At 47.5% G+C, this 15,991-nt stretch overlaps 1 protein-coding gene across 1 annotated transcript in view; it reads left to right on the plus strand.

The window, feature by feature from the left end:
• The first annotated feature begins 5,704 nt into the window (after positions 1-5,704).
• LOC118091532 (collagen alpha-1(VII) chain-like) overlaps positions 5,705-15,991 on the plus strand; it is a 179,852-nt gene continuing 169,565 nt past the window's right edge. Inside the window, exon 1 of the mRNA XM_060279757.1 lies at positions 5,705-6,440. The gene's annotated coding sequence lies outside the window, so the exon portion shown is untranslated. The remainder of the gene's footprint in view (positions 6,441-15,991) is intronic.

Consider the following 15,991-nt stretch of genomic DNA (forward strand, 5'->3'; position numbering starts at 1 on the left):
TCCGTGGGGCATATCGGGAGAGACGGTCCCATAAGTACAAGGGTCCTAGGCCGTAAAGGACTTTAAAGGTCAAAACCAGCACCTTAAATCTGACCCTGTACTCCACCGGGAGCCAGTGCAGCTGGAAGAGCACTGGGTGAATGTGCTCCCATGGCATTCTGCACCCGCTGGAGTTTCTGGGACAGCTTCAAGGGCAGCCCCGCGTAGAGCGAATTACAGTAGTCCAGCCTGGAGGCGACCGTCGCATGGATCTCCAAGTGGCCCTAGTCAACAGACACACACAAAAAACCCACTTTGGATAATTGTTTTGATGCTCTCCTCTCTCCTTGCTGGGATAGATGCTTTGGGGTGATATTATTGACGTGGTGATTTTAGGTGTCGTTGGTATTAAAATTAACCATTGCTTAGCACTGAAGAGCGACTCAGGTGTAGGGGTTGCAAAGAGGACAGCCCCAGAACCCAGAAGAGGGCAACAAAAATGGTCAAAGGCCTGGAAACGATGCCTTATGAGGAACGGCTTAGGGAGCTGGGTATGTTTAGCCTGGAGAAGAGAAGGTTAAGGGGTGATATGATAGCCATGTTCAAATATATAAAAGGATGTCATATAGAGGAGGGAGAAAGGTTGTTTTCTGCTGCTCCAGAGAAGTGGACAGGGAGCAATGGATTCAAACTACAAGAAAGAAGATTCCACCTAAACATTAGGAAGAACTTCCTGACAGTAAGAGCTGTTCGGCAGTGGAATTTGCTGCCAAGGAGTGTGGTGGAGTCTCCTTCTTTGGAGGTCTTTAAGCAGAGGCTTGACAGGCATATGTCAAGAATGCTTTGATGGTGTTTCCTGCTTGGCAGGGGGTTGGACTGGATGGCCCTTGTGGTCTCTTCCAACTCTATGATTCTATGATTCAGACGTCCAAATTCGTGGAGGACAAAGCTGTCGGCGGCAGCTAGCTATGACAGCTATGTTCTCCCTCCCAAGTCGGAGGCAGGATGCACCTGAAGACGACTTGCTGGGAATGTGGGGAGTGTTCTGCTTTTGAACTCAGGTCCTGCTTCCCACTGGGGGCACCTTGTCTTGCCAAAGTGAGAACAGGAGTCAGGAGCTAGAGTCAGTTGCGAGGACTGGTGGTCCCCGCCTTCCCATCGCTCTCTAAGGCTCCTCCTATCCAGGTTTTTTTGGTTTGGTTTTTTAAAAAAATCTTATTTATTGATTTTTCACACACGCAAAAAAAACTTACAAATTTTTAATAAAGACCGTAAATTTCTTTACCCACCATCTTCCCGTCCTTCCCTTCCATGATTTCCATATTTACCCTACACAGACTCTTCAATACTCTTCAATGTTGCTCATGTTTCAAGTCCTGCTCGCGTTTTCATCCCCTTATAGTGGTTCTTTAAAAACAGTATAAGCTAAACAAGCTACAGCTTAGGGCCCCACTCTCTTGGGGGGCCCAAAAAAAATTAAAGGGGAAAAACTGGAAGAACATTTCCAAAATATAAGATAAAAAGCAAATAAAATAAAACCTACATACAGCAACAGTGTTTTGTGTTGTGTAGGCTCCTATGGTGTTAGTAATGGGCCCTGCCTGCTAGCCTGCTCCCTCAAATATCACTGGTTTGATCATTTCTATATACAGTCATACCTCTGGCAATGTTTGCTGCGGGTTGTGTATTTTCAGCTTAAGAACGTGGCGGACTTCTGGGTTCCGCTGCGCGAGCATGCGCAAAAGCGGTTCTGTGCGCTTCGAGCATGCGCAAAAGCGCTCTGTTGGCGCTTCACGCATGTGTGGAAGCGCCGCTCCGGATATGTACTTTTTGGGGTGAGAACGTCACCCCAGAACTGATCAAGTACGTATCCAGTGGTACCATTGTATAGGGTGCCTACATTCTGCATGGACTGGTTAGATGGCAACATGTGGGTCCATAAACCTTGATGTAGGTCCACAACCTTTATGGCAGAAAGTGAGGAGGAATTGAAGAACCTTTTAATGAGGGTGAAAGAGGAGAGCGCAAAATATGGTCTGAAGCTCAACATCAAAAAAACCAAGATCATGGCCACTGGTCCCATCACCTCCTGGCAAATAGAAGGGGAAGAAATGGAGGCAATGAGAGATTTTACTTTCTTGGGCTCCTTGATCACTGCAGATGGTGACAGCAGTCACGAAATTAAAAGACGCCTGCTTCTTGGGAGAAACCAATGACAAACCTAGACAGCATCTTAAAAAGCAGAGACATCACCTTGCCTACAAAGGTCCGTATAGTTAAAGCTATGGTGTTCCCAGTAGTGATGCATGGAAGTGAGAGCTGGACCATAAAGGAGGCTGATCGCCGAAGAATTGATACTTTTGAACTATGGTGCTGGAGGAGACTCTTGAGAGTCCCATGGACTGCAAGAAGATCAAATCTCTCCATTCTGAAGGAAATCAGCCCTGAGTGCTGACTGGAAGGACAGATCCTGAAGCTGAGGCTCCAATACTTTGGCCACCTCATGAGAAGAGAAGACTCCCTGGAAAAGAGCCTGATGTTGGGAAAGATTGAGGGCACTAGGAGAAGGGGACGACAGAGGACGAGATGGTTGGACAGTGTTCTCGAAGCTACCAACATGAGTTTGACCAAACTGCGAGAGACAGTGGAAGACAGGAGTGCCTGGCGTGCTCTGGTCCATGGGGTCACGAAGAGTCGGACACAACTAGACGACTAAACAACAACAGGTCCATAAATTACCATATACAGTAGCATATATTCAACACAAAAAACAGCGACCATTTGTTGTTGACAAAGGACAGCTGAACATATAAAGGGTCCCATTACCTTCAGTAGCTTAGGGCCTCATCAGACCTAAATCTGGCCCTGCTCCAACCACTCATCACCGTCCCACCACCACTCCCTGGGCTCTGAGCCTCTTTCGGGGGGGGGGGTGTTCCCCGGGGGGTTCCTCAGCAGCTGGTGCCTCCTTTGCATCCAGCCAGACCATGACACAGGTGCTGGATCAGACCACCTTTGGCTTGACATCCAGCAGGGCTCAGCAAATAGAAGCAAGGGTTGGGAAATCCGAAGTGAAAATAAAACTCACCCCAACATGGGCAGCTTGCGCTTCTTCCGTTGACTTCAGCAAGGACATGCATAGCAAACATTCTCCCCTGCCTTTTGCCTCCCAGCACCTGGGATGTAGCAGCCGCTGGAGTACTGTGTCTTTTGAAGAGGGGATGGGTGGCAACAAATTTCACCCCCTGCAAAGAAGCCAGCTGGAAGCCAGATGTGCAGGCAGTGTTATTCGTCTGATTCGATGCCACGGCCTTTCCGGCATATTTCTGAGTTTCCCTATCAACACAAACCCAGAGTACTTTTTTCCCCTATGGGAAATATATGTTGGTGGGCTAGGGCTTGTAGGAGCTTGGTCACCATCACAGAGACCTTGTTTTTCTTACACACAGCTGGAAACTCGGGACCAGGCCAGAAAGTGGGAGATCCGTGTTTGGATTTGTGCTGTGCTGAAATCTGCCCTCCAGTTTCTAGAAAGTTTTATATCGCAGCATAAGAATATAAGAGTCATACAGTGATGGAGTGGACCAACCACAGCAACATGGGGAATTTTCAAATGCTCTCTCCTGTTCTTTTCTAAGCCTCCCTGCAAGCAGAAAGCGAGCACATCAGGGAGAGAGATTTTAGTCTAAACCTCTTCCTTGAAATTTTAAATTTGGAGGTTTAAGTACATATATGTTGGTATGGGAAATTGTTGTGTGATGGGCCAATGGCTGTAATAAATATCAATCAATCTTCCTTGAAACGCTATATTTCTAATTGAGAAGATCTTTCAAAATTGTAGACTTTCTTTTTTAATGTTACATACTCCCCACTTTCTGAAATACTGAATTCCACATTCCTTCACACCCGGCTATTTTGTTGCATGTTTGAATCTAGCCCTTCTGGCAAACAAGACTCCCTTTCTCCTAAACCTCAAGTTTGTTAAGAAGGAGAGTCATTTGCTCTTGGCAGTAATTTCCCACCAGCGCCTTTGTTTGCTGGCCCATCTCCTGCCTCCCCCCCCCCCCAAACTTCCCTTGATTGCTTTCGAACATGGCTGATTGCTCAAATGCTTGAAAAATGCTTCCCTTGGAAAGGGACCAAGAAATGTTCCAGCCCCATTTATCTTCGCATCTCAGCGCTATCCGTTTCGCTTTGACAAGCCCCTTTGACAACTTTAAGCCTCAGCTTTTCTTCTCCCTTGTTGGGCGAGCTCTGTGCAGGAGGGAGGAGAGCTGGCATGCAGCCAATGTGATTTCTTTTTCTTCTTCTTTTTAAAGGTCCTGCTCCTTTTGTAAGCCAGAGCCTGAGCTGTGCTCGAACCGAGTGAGCTGTGATTCTTGCGTTGTGATTCCTGCATTGCAGAGGGTTGGACTAGATGGCTCTTTAGGTTCCCTTCCAACCTTGCAGTTCTAACGAGTTCCAGCCAAAACCTCAACGAAGGCGCTTCAATGGTTGCTGTGCATGATGGCTGTTTTACCTCCGCAGTCGGAGGCAGTAGACCTCAATGCCAGTCACTGGGTAGATCTGGGAATATCACCAGCCAGAAATCCTTGAGAGCTGCTGCCCGCCAGTGCTGGCAATATGGAGCCAGATGGACCAAAGGCCTGTCTCTGTTTAAGGCAGCTTGCTGTGTATCAGAAGGGCAGTAGCTCAGTGGAAGAGCATCTGCGTTGCATGCGGAAGGTCCCAGGTTCAACCCCAGTGTCTCGGGTAGCGCAGGGAAACAACCCTGTTTGAAATCTGGAAGAGTAGCTGCCAGTCAGTGTAGACAATATTGAGCTAGATGGGCCAAGTGGTCTGATTTGGTATAGAGGAGCTTCCAGGGCTCCTCTCGGGAAACTTGTGAGTCCCAGATGGAATCCTCTACCCTTTCCATTGCCACTCATCAACAGAAGTATAGCATCCAGATCAAGGGAAGTCAGGGTACCGCTCTATTCTGCCTTTGTCAGACCACACCTGGAGTTCTGTGTCCAGTTCTGGGCACCACAATCTAAGAAGGATATTGGCAAGCTGGAACATGTGGAACGGTTAAAATATATAAAAGGATGTCATATAGAGGAGGAAGAAAGGTTGTTTTCTGCTGCTCCAGAGAAGCGGACACGGAGCAATGGATTCAAACTACAAGAAAGAAGATTCCACCTAAACATTAGGAAGAACTTTCTGACAGTAAGAGCTGTTCGGCAGTGGATTTTGCTACCAAGGAGTGTGGTGGAGTCTCCTTCTTTGGAGGTCTTTAAGCAGAGGCTTGACAGGCATATGTCAAGAATGCTTTGATGCTGTTTCCTGCTCGGCAGGGGGTTGGACTGGATGGCCCTTGTGGTCTCTTACAACTCTACGATTCTATGATTCTATGGTCTCCCTCAGGAGGTTGTGGGTTCTCCTTCCTCGGAGGTTTCTTAAGCAGAGGTTGGATGGCCATCTGTCATGGATGCTTTAGCTGAGATTCCTGCATTGCAGGGGCTGACCCACGGGCTCCCTTCCAACTCTACAATTCTATGAGTCTATGATGTGCAGAGGAGGGCAACCAAGATGATCAAGGGTCTGGAAACCAAGCCTTATGAGGGACAGTTGAAGGAGCTGGGTGAGTTTAGCCAGGGAAAGAGGAGACAGAATATATGATAGCCACCTTCAAATATCTGAAGGGTTACCCCGTGGAAGATGGGGCAAGCTTGTTTTCTTGGATTCAAGTTCCAAGAAAGGAGATTCCGACTAAACATCGGGAAGAATTTTCTGACCGCAGGAGCCGTTCGGCAGTGGAACAGTGACGGACCCTCCTTCATAGGAGGGTCTGTCGGGGATTCTTTAGCTGCATTGCAGGGGGTTGGACTAGATGACCTCTGGCATTCCTTCCAGCTCCGCGATTCACCCTCCCTCCCTCCCTGTCCCTCAGGTGTTTGATGGCTGCTCCGTTCGGGGGGCCTGTTCTTGCTGAGGAATTCCACAATGCAGACGGTTATGGATGTGTTTTGCCCATGAGGTATATAGGGGGGGCTTGTCCCCCTCTTCCCTCTCGCATTCCTTATTGCAAGCATCACAAGGAGAAATGGGACCACTGGGGGGGGAGCGCCTGCCTGACAGCCTGCGTCCCAGGAATCAAAGAACAAACCCCACGGCAGCCCCTCCTCCTCCTCCCTCACAACTTTCCCCCAACTCTCTGCTCAGAGTTTGGGGGTCTTTTTTTTGCTCCGACCTGCACACTGCTCTTATTGCTGACACGGGAACTACAGCTGCTTGGCGATTCTTCCAGGAACAGCCTGGCCTGCCTGCAGCTTGGATGGTGTTTTATTATTGTTTTTTAAAAGGCCCAGTTGGAGATAGGATCGAGCCCTTGGCCTCTGGGACATACGAGGTCGCTGGACAAGATTTTGTTGCTAATAGTGTTTTATCGGTACAAGGATGCAGCCTCAAGCTCAGAGCAGGTAAGTGGTGCTAATATCGCCTTTAGCGGTGCTCAAGTTGGGCGGTTTCTTTCTCGAGTCACTCCCAGCGAAGCAAATCACCACATTTTAGAAGTAGGAATTGGGGGTGGGGGGTGGGGTAGAAAATTAGTTCAGCTTGCTTTCAAAGGAAAGCCTACTTAATTCACACTTTCTTAAACACTACGCAAGCCAAATCGCGCCATGTTTTGACATTCGCGTTTCTCCAGATTTTGCAGCGCAGTTCTCCAGCTAAGTAAGGTTTACAAAAATGCATGTAACAGGGTAAATAATGCATAGAATAATAATAGTGAAAATAAGGTAGTGAAAATGCATCTTATTGGGGGGAAAGCGCTTTGCAAAAATGTGCATATTACGCCAAAATTCTGTGTACAGAAATGTGAATACAGTGGAACCTCGGTTTACGAACACCTCGGTTTATGAATTTTCGGTTTACGAACACCTCGGTTTATGAATTTTCGGTTTATGAACGCCGCGGACCCATCTGGAACGTATTAATTCACTTTCCATTACTTTCAAAGGGAAAGTTCGCTTCAGTTTATGAACGCTTCAGTTTATGAACAGACTTCCAGAACCAATTACACCCATGCTTCGGGTTAAGTACGCTTCAGGTTGAGTACTCCTCAGACCCGTCTGGGACGGATTAATCCACTTTCCATTACTTTCAATGGGAAAGTTCGCTTCAGTTTATGAACGCTTCAGTTTATGAACAGACTTCCGGAACCAATTGTGTTCATAAACCGAGGTACCACTGTATTGGGATAAATTCACAACAAAATGCTGGTGAATTTCCATGATGAGTTGTTGGTTGTTTTTTTTTATAAAAAAAAATGCAAACTGGTGTGGAAAAGTGGAGGACTGATAGGACAAATGAGAAACTCAGAGGAACAAAAACCTACAGATTCCTCAATCCCAGGACTAAAGGCAATTTCTTATTAGCCCCATTAGGGAGTTATGCACAGGGTTAAATCTCCTGTTGAAATCTGTGCGGCTTTAACACTGTAATTCTACACAGGGGAAACAAGTCTACATTGTCACCAATGGGACATTTGCCATTTGCTATCTTCTGCAGCCTTCTGCATTTCTCCTCAGAAGTACGTCCTACTGTACTGAAAGGGGTTTGCTCGCTTGTTAAGCATTACCTACAGGGTTTCCCTCTGAAAGTGCAAGACTTTGGCGGGATTTTGTTGTTGGCTGTTTGTGCTATCCTATGCAAAGCATCCTGATTGGTGCCAGTTGGTGGCAACAATAACATTTATATGGTTTGGTTTTCCCCAGCCACTCTGGGCGGCTTCCAACAAAATATTAAAACACAGTAGTTCATCAAACATTAAAAGCTTCCCTAAACAGGGCTGCCTTCAGATGTCTTCTAAAAGTCTGGTAGTTGTTGTTCTCTTCTGATGTTGAGCTTCTGACATCTGATGGGAGGGTATTCCACAGGGCGGGTGCCACTACTGAGAAGGCCCTCTGCCTGGTTCCCTGTAACTTGGCTTCTCACAGCAAGGGAACCGCCAGAAGGCCCTTGGCGCTGGACCTCAGTGTCTGGGTAGAATGATGGGGGTGGAGACGCTCCTTTGGGTATACAGGACCGAGGCCATTTAGGGCTTTAAAGGTCAGCACCAACACTTTGAACTGTGCTCGGAAACTTACTGGGAGCCAATGTAGATCTTTCAAGACTCACCAGTCTTGCTGCCCCATTCTAGATTAGTTGTAGTTTCCGAGTCACCTTCAAAGGTAGACCCACGTAGAGCGCATTGCAGTAGTCCAAGTGAGAGATAACCAGAGCATGCACCACTCTGGCAAGACAGTCCTTGGGCAGGTAGGGTCTCAGCCTGCGTACCAGATGGAGCTGATAGACAGCTGCCCTGAACACAGAATTAACCTGTGCCTCCATGGACAGCTGCGAGTCCAAAATGACTCCCAGGCTGCGCACCTGGTCCTTCAGGGGCACAGTTACCCCACTCAGGACCAGGGAGTCCTCCACACCTGCCCGCCTCCTGTTCCCCCAAAACAGTACTTCTGTCTTGTCAGGATTCAACCTCAATCTGTTAGCAGCCATCCATCCTCCAACTGCGATGCTGTGCATTTTGTATGTAAATGGAGACTATATACCATATTTTTCTGTGTATAACACACCCCTGTGTATAATTTGGGGACTCCAAATTAAGAAAAAGGGGGGGAGATTGCCCAGAATTTTAAAGCTTTTTAAGGGGGTAGTGCCGAAAATCGGTCACCCGTCTGAACTCGCATGTGTCGCCTACCAACCAATTGCCGCAGCGACCAACAACACACCAAATAGCCACTGACAATCTCCGGCTCGTGGCAGCAGCCAATCACACGTCCCCCAAATGCACTCCCCGTGTATAAGACGCCCCCCCCCCAATTTTAAACATAATTTCTTAAGAAAGAAACATAGTCTTATACACAGGAAACTATGGTAGTCTTACGTAGAGGGTAGTCTCAAGTACAGATGGATGGGGGGGGATGATAAGCTAAAATTTAACCCCTTCCTTGCGATGAATTCTGGATGGTTTTTTTTCTTTGTTCCTGTATATAGCTTTAAATCTGAGATCTGTGATAGTCCAGTCGGTAGAGCATGTATATATTATATGAGTCTATGAATCCTGTATTTAGCTGTGATTCCTGCATTGCAACAGGTTGGACTAGATAGCACTTGATCTCCCTTCCAGCTCTACAGTTCTATGATACGATGAATCAAGTCCCCAAATTAGAATTTCTGCCTGGGGTATTTTTTTCCATTCCTATCCAATCAGGGGCAGCCAATGCAGCGTGCCTTTAAGAAGTTGCAAACCACAGTTCCCATGATCCGAGACCATTGACCATGCTGGGCCTGGAAATGATGGGAATGGCCGGCCGAAACATCTGGAAAGTGTCACGTCAGCTACACCAGCCATCAATCAGTTTCAAGAATCCCAGAAATCGGGAATACCAACATGTTAATAAAGAATGGGGGGAATTTATCATTTACCTTAAAAACCATTGTAAGACAGTTAAAATTGTTAGCAGGATTGGAATAACACTTGTAGTTTAATGGAGAATTTTGGATATGATGGAGATTTGGATTATTATAAAAGATGCAGGAGGAAATGGCTAACAATAGGACCCACAAAGGGGAGGAGGGAAGTCCAGGAGATTTTTGGGAACCTTGTGTTGATGTTGTATGTTTTGGATAAAGGTAAAGGGACCGCTGACCATTAGGTCCAGTCGTGACCGACTCTGGGGTTGCGCGCTCATCTCGCATTATTGGCCGAGGGAGCCGGTGTATAGCTTCCAGGTGATGTGGCCAGCATGACAAAGCCGCTTCTGGCAAACCAGAGCAGCACATGGAACTGCCGTTTACCTTCCCGCTGTAGCGGTTCCTATTTATCTACTTGCATTTTTGACGTGCTTTCGAACTGCTAGGTTGGCAGGAGCTGGGTCCAAGCAATGGGAGCTCACCCCGTCACAGGGATTCGAACCGCTGACCTTCTGATCAGCAAGCCCTAGGCTCAGTGGTTTAACCACAGCACCACCTGGGTCCCTCATGTTTGGGATATGTGATTGTAAAACTGTAATTTGGGAAAGAAAGTGGATTTTCACAGGGCATGAAATTGAAATTGCTTTGCTGAAACTTGCATGTATATATCCCTGTGCACAGAGGAATGTTGGATATTTGCCCAATTCAAGATCTGGGTGGGATGAGAGGAAGAGCCTTCTGGATAACCTTCCATGATTTTGCCGCTCGCAGGCGTCTGGGTCATTACTATACAAATAAAGTCAGGGTTGGGCCAAGAATGTAGACTCGTCTCCCCAAACCTCACACACCTTGTATGGGTATCGCCCAATTCCACCTGCTGCAAATTGGGAGTGTTCTGCTGCTGGGCCTAAATTTCATTGCCTCTCATATAACCAGGGCCGTCTTAAGCATATCCGGCACCGTGGTGCGAAGATCCCTCCGGTGCCCCCCCCCCCAGCGACTCCAAAACAAGGGAGGGCACGGTAGAAAATGTATTCTTCCTCCCCCACCGCCCCGATCCCCAGTGTGGTGGCGACGATCAAACAGGAAAATGTGCTGGCGGACATGCTCTCCCACCTTCTGCAGGAGGAGGCTGTCTTCTAGCGCCTTCTGCAGGAGGAGGCTGTCTTCACGCAACTTCCATCCTAAGCCTCTGTGGGGATCGCTCTCCTCCTACGGAGGCTTGGGAAGGAAGCTGCATGCCCGCCAGCCATATAGTTGGTGGGGCACAGCTGGCAGGCATGCAGGGAAAGGGGAGGCTGCTGGCAAAGCCGCGAAGCTCGCCCACTCGCTAGGGCGCCCCTGAGAGGCTGGCGCCCTGGCGCAACGAACCACGAAGACCAATGGGAAAGACGGCTCTGCACACAACACTAGAACTCACACAGACATCCCATGAAGCTAAATGTTGGGGAAGGTAACAAGAAAATACAAAATAAAAAAATTCCTTCAGTAGCACCTTAAAGACCAACTAAGTTTATATTTTGGTATGAGCTTTCGTGTGCATGCACACTTCTTCAGATACACCACTTGCATGCACACGAAAGCTCATACCAAAATATAAACTTAGTTGGTCTTTAAGGTGCTACTGAAGGAATTTTTTTATTTTGCTTCGACTCAGACCAACACGGCTACCTACCTGTAACAAGAAAATACAACTTCGCTTAGTTAAACTGTGGAACTCCCTCCCACAGGAGGCAGGGATGTTCATCAACCTAGATGGCTTTCAAAGAGGGTGAGGGAAATTCATGGAGGATAAGGCTATCAAGGAACATAAGAAGAGCCTGCTGGATGAGGCCAGTGGCCCATCTGGTCCAGCATCCTGTTCTCACAGTGGCCAACCAGATGCCACAAATGGGAAACCCGCAAGCAGGATTCGAACACAAGAGCCCTCTCTCCTCACTCCATGGTCTCCAGCAAGTGGTGCTGGCAAGGGCTGATGGGAGTTGTAGTCCAAAACATCTGGGGGGCATTCAGGTAGGCCTATAGGTAGGCCTATAGAGTCCAAAACATCTGGGGGGCATTCAGGTAGGCCTATAGGTAGGCCTATAGAGCTTGATTCTCCTCCTTGATGTTATGAAGAAATGCAGAGTGGGTGCTTTCTCGTGCGTAGGGGATGTTGGAGAATGAAAACAGACAAAGGAGTGGAAATACTTTCCCTGCTTATTTGTCTCGTGTCCAGAACAGAAATTAATCCAGTAAATACGACCAGTTGCTTTCAAGAATTGATGCCATCGCATAGCCCTGCCTTTCATAGTGTTTCTTTTGCATTGAAATGACCGTGAATAATATAAGGACAACGTAATTGACATCACTTGTTGGCATCTATTTGTCTTGAGACACAACAGAGTATGCCTCCAGGGCATTGGCAGCCCCGAAGTGACCTCCCCGGGACACAATCCTGCCGGAAAGAGGCGTACAAGGTGCCATCCAACCTTCTTAGGGACTCAATTCTGGATTTGTGTAGTGTTTACTCTTTTCTTCTCCCAAATATACATATTCCACAAGGCAGAGGAGATTTAGGAGCAGAGTTTTCCTTCTACCCCTCCTCTAACACCCCATACACCCCTTTATGTAACTAATTATGTGAATTCAAAAATTACATAAGGAATCTCATTTCTCTGCAGCGGACAAGGTAGTTTGGGAGATGTTGCTTTGCAGGGGATTCAGGGCCGTATTTAGGTTAGATGTGGCCCTAAGCTACTGAAGGTAATGGGGCCCTTTATATGTCCAGCTGTCCTTTGTCAACAACAAACTCACTGTTTTTTTGTGTTGAATATATGCTATCGGGTAATTTATGGACCTACATGTTGCCATCCAACCAGTCCATGCAGAATGTAGGCACTACTGTATAGTGGTAATCCGTTCTGCGAGTCGCTTTGTCTAGCGAGATTTTTCGTCTTGTGAAGCGCGGTTTGCCGTGGCAAACAAACAAACAAAAAACCACCGAAAACCTTTGCCTTGCGAAGCTCGGCCATAGAAAACTTCGTCTTGCGAAGCACCGAAAACATTGCAAGACGCTTTCGAGTTTTTCATTGCACAAGGCATTCGTCTTGCGAGGTACCACTGTATATAGAAAGGAGCAAACCAGTGACATTTTAGGGAGCAGGTTAGAAGGTGGGGCCCACGACTAACATCATAGGAGCCTACACAACACAAAACACTGTTGCTGTATGTAGGCTTTATTTTATTTGTTTTTTTATCTTATATTTTGGAAATTTACATCCAGTTGTTTTTTCCCTTTAATTTTTTTTGGGGCCCCCAAGAGAGTGGGGCCCTAAGCTATAGCTTATTTAGCTTATACGTAAATCCGGCACTGAGGGGGTTGAACCAGATGACTCTAGAATGATTCTATGGTGGAGGACGAACTGCAGCAGAACGGAAACTGTGCTGCATGCATTGAGTACAGGGCAGAACAGAAAATGCCTTCTCGCATCCGTACAGCCAGCCCAACATCCCCAGCAACGTCAAACAGTGCATTTACCAGTGTGCCAAGGACAGGGCCTCTTTAAAAGCTGTTCTGTGGTGCCAACTGGGGCATATCTCCCAGGATAGGGGAGAAGGGTGTGTGGACACCCCCTCCCCGAAATCTGGAATCTTGCCCTGTCTGTTTGAGAGCTGCGTTGCTAATTTCCTCCAGCCTCGCTTTCCAAAGATGTCTTTCCAAGATTCTGCCCTGGCTTGTTCCAGCTGTTTAGCCTGGATGGGTGCCAAAAGTCATTCTTCTCCAGATAAAACAGCAGAAAGGGCTCTTTGTGCATTTGAACGGCATATTAAGAAAAGGTGAGATCGGTCTTTCCAAAGCTGAAAACACTCTCATTCAAGGCACATTCAACAGAGCCCAGCCTTAATCCTGTGCCTGGCAATCAGCGAAAGGGGACAAATTTATGAATGGCCGACGCGGCTTTCTGCAGAAGCCCATATTTTGCTCTGTATCGACACGGCTGGCACTGGGAGAGAAGGCCTTGAGTGGGAACATCTGGGAGATGGCATCCTTGAGAGCTGTTTGCTAATGTGTGAAGTGGGTCGCTGATTGAATAGAGGCCTCCCGGATTTGTTAGATTGGAAACAAATTTGAAAATGAATGGGGGGGGACGCGCGACGCTATGATCACAGCTGGCAGCGTTGTATGGGTGTGCAAAGAAATGGGTAGGTAAAGAAAACCAATCTCTGCTTTGGCCAATACGAGTTTCAGGTGTGTGTGCCGGTGGCCGGGGGGGGGGGGACGACTGAGCAGAAATGCCCCCTTGTCACTTCATCATTAAGTTGAGGAAGGGGTTTCAGGAGGTGAATAAAATGTGGAATGAAAGCTCTCGCACTGGTGCTCTTGGCAAGTGGCTGCAGATCACACACACACACAAACACACCCTGCCACTGTGGCACAGAATAATAGAATTGTAGAATTGGAAGGGACCCCCAAGAGTCATCTAGTCCAACCCCCTGCAGTGCAGGAATTGCAATCAAATAATTCCTGACAGATGGCCAGCCAATGAAAGGAGAGTCCCCCATGTTCCATGGAAGTCCGTTCCACTGTCAAACTGTCTGAAACTAGCTGCTTCTTATGTCCTTTAGGATGGCAGGGAGAGAGGTCTTCCCCGAACACAGGGTATTATTAGAACTCTTGTTCCCCTCCCGCTGCTGCTCATTCCAGCGCAGGATCCGAGCAGGCAGCCCAGAAACCAGCTCGGGGCAAATCTGTGCATGATCACATCCTCTCAGCAAATGCGGCTGTCAGCTTGAGTGAGTGGAAATGTCATTTTTACAATCGACCCCGGAGCCACGATTCAAGCGATTCTATCCGACTTAGTTATTAGCTTTCACTCTCCAGTGTAAAAAAGAAACAAAACAAAACCCTTGCACGGGATTTGCCGGGCCTGGGATTCAGGCTTGGTCTGCTCAAAAGCTGGGAGAGAATATTCTGGCGGATTTTGCGGCTGCCACACCCCCTCGATTTTCTCCCCAGGCAAATGCTCCACAGGTGTTCCCGCTGACGAAAGTGTGCACCTGGTTTGCAAACAAGATGGCAGCCTGTCGCAGCCTGTGCGTAATTCTAGACTTTTGTCTCTGGATTCCAGGCGCCAGCTTTCGCCTACCTGGTACTGGCTGGGGCTGAGGGGAGTTGTAGTCCAAAACATCTGGAAGGCACCAGGGGGAACTGCTTTGCAAGTATGCACTTAATCGGTAATATTAACATACTTCCAGAGAAGTTTCCACTAAGATGCAGATGAATTTTCACGAGGATTAAAAAATCTTAAGCTTGCACTTAAGACCTTGAAATTGGGAGAAGCTGAAATGGATAAATTTGCCCATCTCTACCAAGTCCAGTTCTATGAACAAGCTAAACTCTTCTCAAAACTTGAGAATATTTGCACCATCGCTGGATTAATGCCGCATTGCTGCTATCCTCCTTTTGGCTGAAAGAGAGATTTGGTGTTCATTCACGATGCCTTATGAGGAGCGGCTTAGGGAGCTGGGTATGTTTAGCCTGGAGAAGAGAAGGTTAAGGGGTGATATGATAGCCATGTTCAAATATATGAAAGGCTGTCATATAGAAGAGGGTGAAAGGTTGTTTTCTGCTGCTCCAGAGAAGCGGACACAGAGCAATGGATTCAAACTTCAAGAAAGAAGATTCCACCTAAACATTAGGAAGAACTTCCTGACAGTAAGAGCTGTTCGGCAGTGGAATTTGCTACCAAGGAGTGTGATGGAGTCTCCTTCTTTGGAGGTCTTCCAGGTGGCGCGGCGGTTAAACCACTGAGCCTAGGGCTTGCTGATCAGAAGGCCGGCGGTTTGAATCCCTGCGACGGGGTGAGCTCCCGTTCCTCGGTCCCAGCTCCTGGCAACCTAGCAGTTCGAAAGCACGTCAAAATGCAAGTAGATAAATAGGAACCGCTACAGCGGGAAGGTAAACGGCGTTTCCGTGTGCTGCCCTGGTTCGCCAGAAGCGGCTTTGTCATGCTGGCCACATGACCTGGAAGCTATACACTGGCTCCCTCGGCCAATAATGCAAGATGAGCGCGCAACCCCAGAGTCGGTCACGACTGGACCGAATGGTCAAGGGTCCCTTTACCTTTACCTTTTTAAGCAGAGGCTTGACAGGCATATGTCAAGAATGCTTTGATGGTGTTTCCTGCTTGGCAGGGGGTTGGACTGGATGGCCCTTGTGGTCTCTTCCAACTCTATGATTCTATGTTTCTATGATTTGTTTTTTTAAAGAAATGTTTTTAATGAGTTTTCAACGAGTGTTTCTCAAATGCTAAAGATCTGGTTCTGTTCTCTCGCAGCTGACTTCACTTGGGAGAATATCGTACTCGAGCCAACATAACATTATATAGGGTGTCAGGGTGACTTTTGCAGAGCCCTATAAAAACAGAGGGAAAGCTGCCCCCAATAACCCTTTGCAAGGAGCAATAAAAGATCAAGGGCATTGCTCAGATGCCATCTGAAGCCCTTCTGTTTGTTGGAATGGTTCCCATTCCCGAATGGATTTTACTTTTTTCTTTCTTTCTTGCAACTCTTA

Source organism: Zootoca vivipara, chromosome 10, assembly GCF_963506605.1.
Source record: "Zootoca vivipara chromosome 10, rZooViv1.1, whole genome shotgun sequence".
Taxonomy (NCBI): domain Eukaryota; kingdom Metazoa; phylum Chordata; class Lepidosauria; order Squamata; family Lacertidae; genus Zootoca; species Zootoca vivipara.